Source organism: Pinus tabuliformis, chromosome 6 (genome assembly GCF_031772625.1).
Source record: "Pinus tabuliformis cultivar Carrire ecotype Pingquan chromosome 6, CPIR1, whole genome shotgun sequence".
Taxonomy (NCBI): domain Eukaryota; kingdom Viridiplantae; phylum Streptophyta; class Pinopsida; order Pinales; family Pinaceae; genus Pinus; species Pinus tabuliformis.
This window is the reverse complement of record NC_142292.1, coordinates 1,841,218,335-1,841,234,401: the sequence shown is the minus strand read 5'-3', so window position 1 is coordinate 1,841,234,401 and position 16,067 is coordinate 1,841,218,335. Positions and strand designations below refer to the sequence as shown.

Genomic DNA, 16,067 nt, shown 5'->3' with positions numbered 1-16,067 from the left:
AACATGCCAAGGAAATTGGATCCTTTCTGGGAATATGGTGACCCTAAAACTCCGAATGATAGACAAAACTTGTATTGCAAGTTGTGTGGAAAGGAGATATTCGGGGGGGTGTACAGGTTGAAGTTCCACCTTGCACAAATCCCTGGACGTGATGTGGTGCCCTGTCCTAATACAAATGCTGAAATTATCCGAAAAGCCATGAGAGCATTGGGAGAATTAGAGCACTCTAAAGAGGCCAAAGAAGAACTCAAAAGGCAACTAAAAAGGTCAGATGAAGGAAGTGGGCCAAGTGGCACTGGTTCTACTGCAGCGTCAGTCAATCCGGTAGCTGCATCATCATTTTTTGTTCCTCGAACCACACCTGGTGCACAACCAACTATCGGTTCAATGATGAAAAGAACTGAAAAAGAACAAGCTGACAAGTTGATGACAAAATTTCTCCTCTGGAGTGATATTCCTTTCAGCATTGTAAGGAATAATCCATTTTTCCAACCTACTGTTGATGCTATTGCCAGTGTTGGCTCGGGGTACAAAATCCCTTCTCTTCATGATTTCAGAGGCCGGCTTCTTCAAGATGAAAAGCGTGACTGCACCCAAAGATTGGAGGATTTTAGGGAATCCTGGGCACAAACAGGATGCACTGTTATGTCAGATGGTTGGACTGACCAAAAGGGGAGAACCCTTATAAACTTCTTGGTTAGTTGTCCCAGGGGGACTATGTTTATCAAATCTATTGATGCAACTCATCAAATCAAAGATGCAAAAAATTTATGTGATTTGCTGGATGTGTTTATTTTGGAGGTGGGTGCAGAAAATGTTGTCCAAGTCATAACGGACAACGCTGCAAATTATGTTGCTGCTGGTAGAATGCTTATGGACAGGCATCCTACTTTATTTTGGACACCTTGTGCTGCCCATTGTATTGATTTGATGTTAGAGGACATAGGGAAAATTCCCTTTGTCAAAGAGACTGTTGACTCATCAAAAAGCATCACAAAATTTATTTACAATCACACATCTGTGCTTAGCTTGATGAGAAAATGCACCAACAACAAAGAGTTGGTGCGCCCCGCCATTACACGGTTTGCGACGAGTTTCATATCTCTTCAATCCCTCTTGAAATCTATGTGGGATTTGAAGAGAATGTTTGTTTCAGAGGAGTGGCGTTCTTCGCCAATGAGCCGCAAACCAGAAGGAGAGGCCGTCTGCAGACTTGTTTCATACCAAGAAGACTTCTGGGCGAGAGTGCAGGAGGTGTGCGCTGTCACTGAACCTTTGGTAAAGGTTCTTCGGTTGGTAGATGGTGAGAAGCCCGCAATGGGCTATTTGTATGAAGCCATGGACAGGGCCAAAGAAGCCATTCGGTCCTACTATGATGACAAGGGAGATGATGGGTTCCAGAGACAACTCCTTCTATGGAACGTCATTGATGAGCGATGGAACAACACACTCCATCGTCCCATTCATGCTGCTGGGCTTTTCCTGAACCCTACATTTTCTTATGCATGTGGGTTTGATTTTGATGCTGAGATCATGGATGGATTATTAACCTGTGTCCAAAAGATGGTGAGAACTCCAGAACAACGTATGGAGATCTCTAAACAAATTGAGACGTATAAGATGTCAGGTGGCACATTTGGCTTTGATATGGCTATCTTTGATAGGACGGCCAAAATGCCAGGTATTTTTTAGTTTGTAACTTTGTTTCAAATTTCATTGTCTCTTCAAATTCCATTTTTTTCTTATGTTTATTTGTAATTTTGTTGTAGCCGCATGGTGGAAGATGTATGGTGGCAGAGTACACCTTTTGCAAAAGCTTGCCATACGCATCCTCAGCCAAACATGCAGCTCCTCGGGATGTGAGCGCAATTGGAGTGTATTTGAAAAAATACACAACAAGAAGCGCAATAGGTTAACAACTTAACACTTAAACATTTAAAATATTGCAAATTTCCAAATAAATTTTTGAATTCATTAAACAATATTTTTTTTTATAATATTAATTATTAATTATTATTTCATGAACTTTGTACAGGTTGGAGTCCCGTAGACTTAATGACATGGTCTATGTCTACTACAATCTTCGATTGTGGGTGAGGCAACTAGACAAGACACCTGATATGGATGCCATCTCATTGGATGAGATTGACACCACTGCTGAATGGAGGGTTGAGATCGAGAGGCCTCTCATGGATCCCACTGAGGATTGGTTAGTGCAGGATGAGGGGGAGGAGGAGGGGGGGGGGAGGAGGAGGAGGAGGAGCAGGAGCAGGAGGAGGAGGAGGAGGAGTTGGAGGAGCAGGAGGAGGAGGTGACACTGCCTACCCGGGCTACCACTAGAGGACGTGGTCTCTGTCTACCTACAGTAGCTGCTACTTCTACAGCTACTTCTTCAGCTTCTAGAGCACGTCAGACTCCACTGCCATTTCCACCACCACAGGCACCAGCATCTTCATCTAGGGGAAAAGGGAAAGCAGTGACATTTTCTCGCAAGAGGGGCAGAGGAAATCAATAGGATTAGAGTCTTAGACTTTCATTTTATTGTATATGACATTATGACATGATGAGATACATTATCATATTTTTTGTTGATATTTTGAGGCTGAGTTGGGACTCAGGACTTACTATTCAGGACATGATTCAATGTTATGTGTGATTTTAGCGCTAGAAATGATATTAAACATCTTATATATTAGTTTTTTTATCATATTTATGTGTCAATGTATTTATTTTATGTTGTAGATGGTTTAGATATTAAAAAAATTGAAAAAAATTGAAAAAAAATGAATATTTTTGTGCCAAACGATTTTTTCCCGATTTTTTCCGATTTTTTCCCGATTTTAACGATTTTTTCCGCTTTTTTCCTGGCGCCGATTAAATCCCGATCGCGCTTTTAACAACATTGAAAAATCTATCTAGCCTGGCAGCAATATGTACAGGACCTACTCTTTTATTAGACCAAGAGAACTTACTGGATGAGGGCTTGATGTCCAGTAAGTCCCAATCTTGCAAAAGATCCTCCGCCCATTCTCTTGCCGGATCTCGGACTGCACTTCCTCCCCTTTTTTCAGTCGAGTGAAGAGTGAGATTGAGGTCTCCAGCAATGATTTTATTTTCCAGATTTGTCAAGTTTGCCTGTCGTCTTATAGTGTCCCAGCAGTCTTTTTTCTCCCGGATATTAACTGGAGAGTATACATTGAAAAGGCTGAAGGTTTCCTTTGTGTCCAGATTTTGCATTTTTAGCAACAACCAGTGAATGTTGCTCACTTCAAAAATGACTGCATATCTATTGGAGTTCCATAGTGTACCAATCGCTCCCGAGGCACCCTTAGCCGAGATTGCTCTTGCTTCACTTTTGGACCATAGATTTTTGCTTGCTTGCAGGAAGACTTTGTCTTCCAGCTTGGTCTCCTAGACGAGAAGTATGTCTGGGGCTTCTGTTCTTATTAAGTTTCTTATTGCTTCTTCCTTAACTTTACTCCCCATACCTCTGCAATTCCAGGAGATGACCTTCATTATTTATATTTTTGGTAGGCTCCCTTGGAGCCTTGGGGCTGATTTTTCGACATCTTGGGCTTTGAGGCTAGCAGTTTTTCCAAAGTTGGTTGGCTGCCCTATAGCTTGCCTTTGTAGGTGTGCTGCTTTCTTTTTTCTTTGTCTGTTTTACGGCCTCTTGTAGATCTTCTTACCGAGGTTTGGGACTCTCCTATTTCTCCTTCTTCTTCTGACTCATCAGTTTCCTGCTCTTCTTCCTCATCCTCTAAGGCCGTGCCTTTGGGGCTTCCAGCTTCTTTGGGGGAAGCTGATGGAGTGCCTTTACTTGGAGAGACTGGTTTTTGGGTTTCTACCTCCGGTCTGTCTTCTGTCGGCTGGCTTAGAGGGTCAAATTTGTTTTCTTGCATCTTTTTGGGAGGGGGGCGCTGGACATTAGCCTGGAGATTTCCTTTGCCAGAGGGTCCACCCTGTTTCTGCCCCTTGTGGTTGGCTCTTGCTCGCTTGACTTGGTTCCAACCCTCTTCATTCCCTTTCTCTGGCTCTGCATTGGTCGGACAATTTCGGGCGAAATGCTCATACACGTGACATTTCCTGCATTTGAATGGCAGCTGTTCATAATCCAAGATCTGCACATGAGACTAGCTGCCGACTTTGATTTTGATTGCCTCTGGTAGACCCACCTCTAGATCTACCTCTACACAGATCCTGGCACAGTCGTACTGATCCTTGTTGCTTGCCCGATCTATGAATTTCCCGAGGGAGTTGCCAATGTGTTTCAAGGAGTCCCAGTTCCAACAATGAACTGGCAGATTTGGGAGACGAACCCATACTGGAACAGCTTTGGGAACATCGACCGCCGGGTCAAAGTCCGAAGTCCATTTGTTCAGATAGAGTCCCTGAGGACCCATGAAATACGACCCATTTTGAAAGATTAGGTCTTTGTCTTCTTTGGAGGTAAATTCGAAAAGAAAATACCCTCGCCCTAGAAAGTATGAGGTTACACTTTGATTAATTAGAGGCGCCCAATTCCTATTAACCCATTGCTCAGTAGTTTTCGGAGAGGGCCAAAGTCCCGTGAATTGGCCAATGAGTCCACGATCCGCCAGAGACAAAGCTACTTGAATGGGGGTCTCCGGAGGCAAAGAGATCTCAGGAATTTCATCGAGTTTCTTAATGAATTTTGAAGCATCACTTCTTTTCTTCGGAGGCAAGCCGGCCAGGAGCTGATTGAAAGCATCAAAGGCAGGATCAGAGGGCGGATCCGTGTGTTGGCCCTGCGACTCCATAAGATCTGGCCTGATGCCGGCTGCCACAGGGGCAGCCACGCAGCAACGACCAAACTCTAGCCAGATAATCTGCTGATTGTCTCAGATCGGAATCAGGACATCTGCAGGCAGGCTCGCAGAAAGGAGGTGTCGTAGGGAGCGGGCAGAGCCGCGGGCTTCAAAGCCCGTAGAGTGCGGTTCTCACAGAGTGGAGCCGAGGCTCTCAGGTTGCAAAGCTCTTCTTAGTCTTCGAGCAATCAATATCATGGCTAAAATATTATTTACATAAGATAATCACATTTAACACATGAAGGGGGAACACCCGTTCGTTATAGACTCTCAATTATTTACCCAATTCTGTGACACAAAGATGATCTAGTAGACCTAGTGATTTGTAATAAAATGATTTAAGCAATTAGTTAAAATTATCCCCAAATCAATTTACAAAAGACTCGACTAGAACACTAGGAGTTACTTAAGATCTTGACGACAACGTCCACCCTAGTTTTGGGGTGAGGTTGGAGGGGAAAAACTTTGTCGATCATTTGTGTTTAGAGACACAGATGAATCAGTGAGACGAAAAACCTCCTAGAATGAAAATTGTCATCAAAATAATAGGCTTACCTAGGTTGTTACATACATTATGGTCTTACTAAGATCATTTACATTATAAACATGCAGAATGGGTTTACAACTTTAATAAACTGAAGACTGATGATGAATCCTGGATGATCTGAACATTGGAACATGATGAAATCCCTTTTGCGAAAAAGGGGTGTACTGCTATAGGGTAGTTGACATGGAGTGGTCAACAAAGCACAAAGTCAGGGCGACATTGATTTGCCACATTAATTTGATTCATTGTCCTATGTATCATGATTGCACATATGTATGATGGCTCTTGGCATGGGACAAGAAAATATGGCCTTAATGAGGATGGGCCAAAAGAGAACTTACCCATGAGTCTTATTGGAAGCAAATGTGATTCGAAATTGCTTGTACTGATGATGATTAGAAAGAGTTTGTTCTATGTAACTCTTCTTTGCAGTGTTGATTTCTGGTAGTATTGTATGTGCTCTAAGTCTCAAAATTTGTAGGGAGGCTTAGACACATGCATTCTCCAATACCCAAAAACTGTTTTGGGAAATTCCACTCGGAGACAGATTTATTAAAATAATTAATTATTTTTAATGGGACCTTAAGTCTAAACTTAAGAAATTAAAATAATTAATGGGTATTAATCTAAACTGTGGTTGTAACTTCTAGAAGAAGACGACGATTAAGCCAAAATGATCTAAGCCATTGATTAAAAGTTAATCTGGGTAGTTGGTTGTCCAATAGAAAGATATAATAAGAGGGTTGAGGGGCACTTGGAGAACACACACAATGGGGAGATCAAAAGTTTGATTTTCTGAAGCAGAGCAGTTGTGGGAGAGATTTTCAATAGTGATCTTTTGTAGCGAGGGGTAGGGATAATATCCAAAATGAAATCTTTCCTAGTCGGAGAATACTCAGTAGAGAAGGTAGAGAGAGATCCAGCAGAGGCAACACAAAGCCTTGAAGAAGTCCGAAAATTTGCTGGGGAGATCAATTTTTGAGTTGGAAGCCAGGGTGTGATATCGGGAGAGTAGAACTTAAAATCTCAGAGGCAAATCAATCAGTTGAAGGGGTGATGCTGTCCCCAGAGGGTGTGACGTTGGGTTGACACAATGACTGCGCAGAGGTAGGCAAGGGCAACTCATTCAGTGGCTGGATCAGCCAGGATTTCCAGTGATAGTGTGAGGTAACCTCACTTATCTTTCTGTTAGTGATATTCTCTGTAACTGGATTGTCAGGAAGGCATCCAAAGATTGTATTCAGAAATTACTACTGCATAATAATAAAACCCTCAGATGCTGCACCGGTTTTACCGCATTGGGTTTTTCCAGGGACATGTCAAAAAATAACTATGTAGATGTGTTGTATCTCTTTCCTGTTCAGTTTCTTGTTTCCGCTTAAATTTAAATGGTGTAGGATGAAATGTATTCGTTTCAGTGTTTACTATAGGAACAATCAATAATTTGCTTCAGTAATTAACAAATAGGAGAAATGTAATCAGTTGATGCACTAGTGATTCGGGATTCCAAATTTTCACATGGTATCAGAGTTGTAGGTGAAGCAAGAGAGCAGAGCCGGAAGAACCCAACGCTGAAGAGAAGGAGGGTCGAAGAGCTGCATAGGCAGTAAATCGAATCCCCAGAGGGATTGCACAGTCCAGACTAGGAGGGAAAAATTTTCGAGGAAGGGCTCTCTCTGGGTGAGTCGATAGAGAGGTAAGACTTCCAGATCGAAGTTTGCCAGTGTCAGAGGGAGCAACGCAAAAGATTCAGTGAAGAGGAGGTTTTTTGGTGAGACACAGTTTTCTGCAGGCAGTTGCTGGGCAGAAAGACATCAGAGGGAAGAGAGAGACACGATTGAGGGAATTCTTCCTCAGAGGACTTCTAGCCAAGGAGTCTGAATTCTCATTTGCTGAGCAACAACGGAGGGGCAGATCTACAAGCTCTAGCAGGGAGTGCGTAGACCAGTCTAGTGCTATGCAGAGGAGAGAGGAGGCTATTCGACTTTTTCGTTTGGCAAGGATGGCAGCCAGTGGGTTGAGAGATCAGGATCGGTTGGATGGTGCATCCAACTATGTGATCTGGAAGGCAAGGATGTCGTGCCTTCTGGATGAGCATTTTCTCAAAACCTACGTCGACAACGTGGTAGTTGTGCCCGCGGATCCAGATCCGCTCAAGAAATACAAGGGAGAGATGGCGAAAACAAAGAGAATGATCCTCGACAGAGTGAAGGATCATGTGGTCTGTCACATCGCTGGCAGAGGGACTGCCAAGGAGATGTGGGATGCATTGTCGACGCTGTATCAAGGATCTTCCGAGCAACGAAAGATGTATTTAGAGCAGAAGATGAGATCTCTGCAGATGCAAAAGGGGGAGCGCATTGATCTGTTCCTCACTAAGCTTCAGGAGACCCGAGATGAGCTAACAACTATGGGGTCAACAGCTCAAGGTTCCAAGATGGTAAAACTAGCCCTAAATTCAGTATTTGAGGAGTGGCAAGTCTTTGTCCAGAGCCATCTTGGCGAGGGTGACTTTGCCAAACTGGGATGAAATTTGGGTAGCTCTTAAGCAAGAGGAGTTGAGGAGAGACTTGGTCAAGTGTAAACTTGACGGAAGCAGCAGCAGTGGGTCGAAGCCCAAAGAGGAGGAAGATAATGTAACCCTCATATCCGAGGGATAGCAGGAGCAACAAAAAAAGAAGAAAGATGTTTCAAAGATCAAATGCTTTAGGTGTGATGAATTCAGTCACTACGCAACACAGTGTCCTCTCAGGAAGAATGACAAAGATGAGAAGCATGATCCGAAGGTTGTAGCCGCGAAGATCAAGGAGGAGTTTGCCATGACAACCGAGATACCTCCAGGAGGGAGGTGCGCTGATTTAGAGTTGTAGTTCGAAAGAGTTACATATGGGCATGATCCTTGAGGAGCCCACCTCTCGGATCAATTTCTTGCTACGAGAGCCCAGATAAGTAGTAGTAGGATGGACCAGTGTCAGTTGGTGCAGAGGAGTGTCGGAGTGACAATTGTAGTGGCTAGTAATGCCAGAGACTGAGCAGCGCATAGCAGAGTTGGCAACAGTGCAGATGGCACAGAGCAGAGGTTAGCAACAATGAAGAGGCTTTAGAGGGTCAGTATAGAGACTATCAACAGTCAGACTCCAGCAACGAGATGCATCATACTGATCACCATTTTAGTAATTTTGGATGCTTTTCCGTTGCTGATGCAGTAGCAGCATCAGTTGGAGAAGGTTGCAGTGTAGATGCAGTTGGCAGTGGCAATGCCAGAAGCAACACGAATGCAGAATTGAGAGGGAGTTGCAGTACAGACGCAGTGTTGACAGTGGTAGGGTCAACAATAGTACAAATGCAACATTTGCGCAGTAGTTGATGGACAGGATGCCAGACATCAGCAACACAAAAGGGGATGGTAAAGAACATCATGATGCTTCAGCAGAATGCATTGCTAGAGCACATTCCTCGCTAAGAGGGAGTGTTGATTTATGGTAGCATTAGATGTGATCTAAGTCTCAAAATTTGCAGGGAGGCTTAGACACATGCATTCTCCAATACCCAAAAACGGTTTTGGGAAATTCCACACAGAGATAGTTTTATTAAAATAATTAATTATTTTTAATGGACCCTACGTCTAAACTTAGGGAATTAAAATAATTAATGGGTATTAATCTAAACTGTGGGTGTAACTTCTAGAAGAAGACGAGGATCAAGCCAAAATGATCTAAGCCATTGATTAGAAGTTAATCTGGGCCATTGGTTGTCCAACAGAAAGATATAAGAAGAGGCTTGAGGGGCACTTGGAGAACACACACAGAGGGGAGATTAGAAGTTCGATTTTCTGAAGCTGAGCAGCTGCCGAAGATATTTTCGATAGTGATCTTTTGTAGTGAGGGGTAGGGATAGTATCCGAAGGAAAATCTTTCCCAGTTGGAGAATACTTAGCAAAGAAGGCAGAGAGAGATCTAGCAAAGGTAGCGCAGAGCAAGAAGAGGCTGACGTAGGGCCACGCAGAGGTAGCGCAGAGCCTTGAGCAAGTCTGAAAATTTTCTGGGGAGATCAATTTCTGAGCTAAAAGCCATGGTGTGAGACTGGGAGAGTAGAAGTCAGAATCTCAGAGGCAAATCGATCAGCTGAAGGGGTGACGCTGACCCCAGAGGGTGTGACGCTGGGCTGATGCAGTGATTGCGTAGAGGCAGCACATTCAGTGGCTGGATCAGCCAAGATTTGCAGTGATAGTGTGAGGTAACCTCACTTATCTTTCTGTCAGTGATATTCTCTGTAACTGGATTGTCAGGAAGGCATCCAGAGATTGTATTTAGAAATTACTACTGCATAATAATAAAACCCTCAGCTGCTGCACCGGTTTTCCCACAGTGGGTTTTCCTGGGGACATTTGTCCAAAAATAACTGTGTAGATGTGTTCTATCTCTTTCCTGTTCAGTGTCTTGTTTCCGCTTATAATTTAAACAGTGTAGGCTCCAGTGTATTCGTTTCAGTGTTTATTGTAGGAAACAATAAATAATTTGCTTCAGTAATTAACAAATAGGAGAAACGCAATCAGTTGCTGCAGTTGTGATTCGGGATTCCGTATTTTCACATGCAGGTCTGAGGAGCATAATGAAATTGATGGCAGTACTTAAAGTCTCACTGCACAGAAATTATGACATATTCCAGCGAAAAGAATTGACTCAGTTGCATCCTCTACTGGCTACAGAACTGTAGATGGTCATATTTTTGTCTGTGGCCATTCCAAGCACACACCTCATCATGTGGTTTTTGTTATTGACAAGTCTGGTTCAATGTTCAGTTTTGATAGAAAATCAACCATGGCCAAATATATGCCTCGACACAGTTGTAGGCAGGGTTCTGTGTATATGAGGCTATTGTTTGATTCATTGCTATGCAGCATAGAACTACTAGTGATGATTCTTTATGTGTGATTCTGTTTGACAATACAGCAAATTTTGCTTTAGAACCGCAACAGTTGAAGGAAGAGATAGTGGGCAGGCTTCTTCAATATGCTCTATTATTTTTTATGGCAACTGGTGAAATTTTTATTATAAAAAGACAACAGTGAGATTGCATAATTTTCCAGCCTCAGATTTCAAACAAAATTGCCAGTGCCTTATCTACCAAATACAGATAGTACTTATGCTTATCCCAGAGTTTCTTACATGAGTAAATTCTGACAAATTGCTTACATAACAAAAGACAGAAGCAATACATGGGTAAACTGGATTATGTGCCCTGCTTCTTCCCACCATTGGCTCTGTTACTGAAGGAGGTTTTTTCTGCTTTTTCACTGTCATGCAAATTTCTTCTGCATTTGATGATGTCCTTACTGATCCCTCTAATCCCGTTCTGTCTTATTCTCGAGGTTTGGAATGTTCGACAGTTTCATCTTCTTCAGCCTGACCCCCCCAGCTTACCTTAGGCTGAGGGATAAGCAGGAGCTCTACTTCCCGACCCAGAATGGGAGTAAAAGCAGATTACTTTTCAACCATACCTTGTGGTACCGTTACCTGCTTGTAATGGATGGTCTTCTTTGGATGATGTTTTTCTGATTTTCTCTTGAACCAATTTTGGCTCCTCGTTCGGTGGTTCTAGGTCAGGTGGATATTCCCTTCTAATCAATTGGATGTTCTTTCTTAGTGCCAGCCCAACGGGTTAATTTACATTGGTGCTTCCTAATTTGCTTTGGCCCTTTTGGGCAATGCACTGCAAGATGCCCTGTTTCAAAACATGCTCTGCAATGGAATGATACATTTTCAAATCTAGCTTGTTTTCAGGAGCAATTTTCACTTGTCATCATTGTAAAATTTATTTCTGTTGAGAGTCGAGACCCTTTGTGAAAGTCCATTTCAACACATATTCAAGCATAAGTTGTGGTGTTGCAATTCTTAGTTTTGAACTTCTGAAGTAGAACCTTCCAAAAGGTTTGCCAATGGCTCGAAGAGAAGCTAAATCTGAAAATGGCAAAGGTAGATTTGAAAGTCATGCAGGAGCCGAGGATAGAGTGTATGTAATTGGATCAAACTTCAAAGAATGGAGTCCAAGGTTTCATGCATGATCCTGAGTTTCCCTAGAACTAGGATCCTGAGTATAAGATCAAATCCTTGTCTTTTGCAAGATTGAACTTGACAATGGAGAATCCCTTTATATAGGGGTAAATGAAAGCCTCTCCTTTTATCTTAGGTTTCCAGGAATCCACTAATTGAGGCAAGAGATCACTGAGGCAGCACACAAGACCATTATTACTGTAGAAAGAACCCTGAATTTCAACATCTTGCACCCTATGTCACATGGTTAGGGTTCGGCAATGGTTAAGTTTGATTCAAATTTTCTGATAAGGTTCGGATGAGGTTAAAAATAAGGATATGTATAATGGAATTCATTATATATTACTCATTATATATGAAAATAAATATACATTAATATATATATATATTTTTGAAATAAAATATTATTTTATGTAAAATGATATATAAATATATGCTCATCTAAAGGTTTCAAGTAATAAATTTTATATTATATAATATAATTTATAGAGTATAACCAAGAACAATTGAGCCCTCATTGGAAACTATGAGTGATCTCTTGTTGATACCCCTTTCGATGGTTGCTTGCCGCACCCACACACTCTTCGCTATGGTACTCTCTATTTGTTCAGGTTTGATGCTTTGTTCAGCTAAAAGTGGGTTCTGTGCTGTGCCAACTGTTTGGGGCCGGGTCTGATTTGTTCAGTGAATGAAACAGGGATCACGAGCAGAGGCCCTGAAGCAGGCGCTTTAATAGTAATAAGAATTGTTGACGTTGAAACCAAATCCGAAATCAGCTAGTGGGGAGTGGGTCTTAATATATTGCTGGTTGAAAATAATTTTAATTATTAAACGGCAACGAGTTTGGACTGAACCTGAACTGAACCATACACAAATTTGAACCTTGTTTTGAAGTTCACCGAACTTCGAACCTCGATGTTCAAGTTCAGCGAACCCTGTGACTCAGTTTGCACCATCAGAATAGATAAAGCCCAGCCTCTTAAACCAAAAGTTGATTTGAGGGAGAATGAGAGGCATTCTTCACTATATCACTGAAAGAAACCCCACTCAGATTGCCATGAGAAGGAAGAGGGCCAAATCTCTTGTTAGCTTCCATATATGGCTCGAGCTTAGCCTCCTTGCAAGAACAAGGGTCATTCTGTACACCATTACTGAAGGAGACCCCTCCTAGAATGTCGTGAGAAAGGAGAGGGCCAGATCTGCAACCATCATCCATGTTGGTTCCCATGGATGGCCCAAATTTAGTCTCCATGCAAACACCAGCAATGCCGAGAGAGGACGAAGAACAAGCTGGAGTTCAGAGTTCTGCTGCCGCTGCCATAGAGGTTCTAGAGGCACTCAATGGGAGTGAATACTGAACCAGAAGAATGAGGACTGGCCATACAAGGATGGCCTATGCCCTAAACAGACAAGGAACGTCATGCGTGAGCTACTAGGGCAGAACCTTAGCCATAGCTGCCTCGCATGCTCCATATCGTTGATAAAAAAATCATCCAGGCTTCTTCAATGTGTTGCAACAGGGGGCACTAGTTATATTTTTCTTGTCTAAAATTGGCAGAAGAGGTAATTTATTGGGGATCCAATTATCCCGATGTGGATAAGAAGCACCCAACAACTATTTTCCTGAGTGATGGTGGAAATGATTATGGAAAAGAACCAGGGATGATATTTCATATGGTCATGCATTGAATATATCCTATTGTCACAATTTTGGAGAAAATGGCAGGAGTTGGGAATGGTCTTTCCAACATGGTCTTGATGAAATGCAGTTGGCATGAAGCTTTGAGAATATAGCCACTAGTCTCCAGTCCAATGTTGCAGCTTTAATCTGATGATGTTTCTTCCCAATTTAGAGGTCAATTATAAACTTAGTTTAGTATAATCTTTTGCCATTCTAAAATCTAGTTTCTTAAAGTAATATGCAGAGGCCTTTGCAAGTTCAATTTTATCCTTTGCTAGGCTGTGGTCTGGTAAAGCCATTGACATTTGCATGTAAGTTGTTGTGGTCTATGGAGAGTGTATCTGTTTAGGAACTAGTGCAAATTGATCTTATATTTTCTTAGATGAAACAGACAGTCTTGTTCATTATCCCAGGGGTGAAGTGTGATGAGTAGAAGACAGATATAATGCATTTGAATAAGCACGGAAGGTAATAGTGGTTTGTATTTATTCATTAGATGCAGATGATACGAGCATGCATTTTCTTGAAAATGGGAAATTCTTGCTGGGAGTTATGTCAGATTATCTTTTCTTTCCACGAGTTTTATGATAGCCTTGAGATGGTCTGTTGAGGTTTTTCTCTCCTAGCAGATATCTGCTGCTAGGTTTAAAATGACGTTGACCTTTAGATCTACAGTCTAGACTTTTATCCACTCAACTTTTATATCATCTGTTATGGAATTGAGAGAAGCAAGGTGCACTCTACATCCCAGGTGAATGAGATGTGTCATGTCCATCTATGCTTATAAACTGAAAGGACTGCACCTTTATTTCTTTTTATCCTTTTCAGTGTTAATAGATCTGGCATATAGATAGATCTATACCAGTTATATGTTGGAAATAGCGATGTACCAACTTCCAATTGTTGCAAGTATTGCCCCATATATCAATTTAATTCATTATATCTTCAGTAAAGGGCAGGTTCACAATTAGTGTGTTCAGATATTGTCGTGCTGCAACAGTGTCTACTAAGAGGATGATGCATTCATGAGATGATAGCTGGGAGTGTATCTGTTTAGGAACTAGTGCAAATTGATCTTATATTTTTCTATATTTGTGCTGTACTAAATACTTGCATATCAAATGCTGATCAGCCTGACACCAGTCACTGATCACTGTTAACATCCTGCTGGTACATGATTAGAACACAACAGAGTAGACATAGAGCAGATCTTTATATTTGAGTTGATATAATTTATGAAAAGTTTCAGGGTATGTTCCCTACTAATATGCAGGTTTAGAGATCCCCAGAAGTTAGTGTTAGGAACACATATAACTTATACACATATTAGAACTACTGCCATTGTCTGTTGGGGGATTGAAGGGTCTTATGACTATCTGCATGATAAAACCAAGAATGTAATGTGCAAATATGAACATTACTGTGTAGCATGCAAGATGGACTTGACAGGTTGATTATATTTGCTGTGGTTACAAGCAAATATTTTTTGTGTCATGATGTGAATATCCTCGGGATCCTGCGTGATGTGAATTGAATGCAATCATGGAGATGACAACTTGTGTTTGGCCCAACTTTTTGGACAGTTTACTTTTTGCATGCCAAGATCAAGCTACGTCTTATCTGGCTAGAAATAGACTTTCATAAAAAAGTCTTAATAAACAAATAGCTTTTATTTCAGAGATTTGTTAAGTTCTCAGTGTACGTTTTCTTTTGCAGGAAATATTCACAGATTTTAAAGAGCTTTGTGGCATCATTGGGTGGTCAATTGTCCTTTGTTAAAATTGACAACTAGGGCCAAATTCCACCTTGGGTCAGCTCATTTGATGGAGATGATGGTTGCATTAAATTCCTCTTTTCGAGAGGGCCAAAATTGATATAAAGAACATCTCATTTGGACAAACAGAAGTGTGATTTTGAATTTATGCCCACAGGTGCAAATTGTCGAGGTCAGCCACATCATCATGTAGGCTCAGAAAGCCCAATGGATGTGTCACTTCACCCTCAACGACTTATATAAATATAAGTGACCTCTCACCTCATTTGACATCATCATCAACACTTGTATTTTTCTCTCTTTCTCTCATTGGTTCGTACAACTATTGGGGTTTTCTTGCTCTCACATGAGTGGCACAAGGAGGACGAATTTCAGAGCTAAATTATAGGGCCGAAATTACAGAGTTGATTGCTGTTTGACCAACGTTGGCTTTGACCTTCCAAGGAGAGTTTGACTTTGATTTTTTGGGAGATTATTTGTTTGGGCAGGCTGCATCTTTTGGCATGGAAACCAAGGTATTTTGAGCACTTTGACGCAAACCAAAATTGCAGATTGACTGCAAATTTCAGGACAAACAGTTTGACCAAGTTTGATTGTTGATTTTGTCACTGTTTTAGGTTGACTTTGACCTCCTAATTAGGCCGAGTTTCACTGGAGAAGATTGAGCTGTTTTGAGGACATTCTATTGTTGCTTTGACCAACGTTGACTTTCTGGTTAGTGCTGTTGACTGCTGCAGAACATTGCAGATTTGTTTTCACAGTGATTTGGCAAGCCAATTTTGACTTTGACTCTTGTATTTATGCTCTCTCTCTCTACTGAACATTTGATGTAATAATAAGAAGATTTGATCAAACGGTTTTCTCCATCTTGGGCTTTTTCCCTGGCATCCACCAAATCTGGGGTTCTCTTGTCTGAGCTTGTCTTCTGTATATTGTTTCATGTTCTATCTACTTCTACTGTCAATGTGATTATTGGTTAATGTGATTGCTATTAGAAATCTAAATTGGAAATTGACATTGGACTGCTAAAGGAACATTGAAGTAATTATACTAAGCATAGAACATACCATTGTTCACTAAAATTAACATGGTATTATAGCACAAAGCCCAAGCAAGAGAGAGAAAAGCAATCACTAAGAGAGTTCAACATGAACCATGAAGGATTTTTTCACGGTTGTGAAGG

General features: G+C 41.5%; 1 protein-coding gene across 3 annotated transcripts in view; it reads left to right on the top strand.

Annotated features, from left to right (window-relative positions):
• Nucleotides 1-15,762, top strand: part of LOC149266366 (nuclear intron maturase 2, mitochondrial-like) — a 41,141-nt gene extending 25,379 nt beyond the window's left edge. Inside the window, exons 2-3 of one of the 3 annotated variants that reach the window (XM_089430457.1) lie at nt 14,827-15,399; nt 15,502-15,762. The gene's annotated coding sequence lies outside the window, so the exon portion shown is untranslated. Of the gene's footprint in view, nt 1-9,973; nt 10,234-14,826 lie in introns of those variants that run through there. The other 2 variants (XM_089430453.1, XM_089430462.1) reach the window with 2 other exon arrangements.
• Nucleotides 15,763-16,067: the final 305 nt, after the last annotated feature.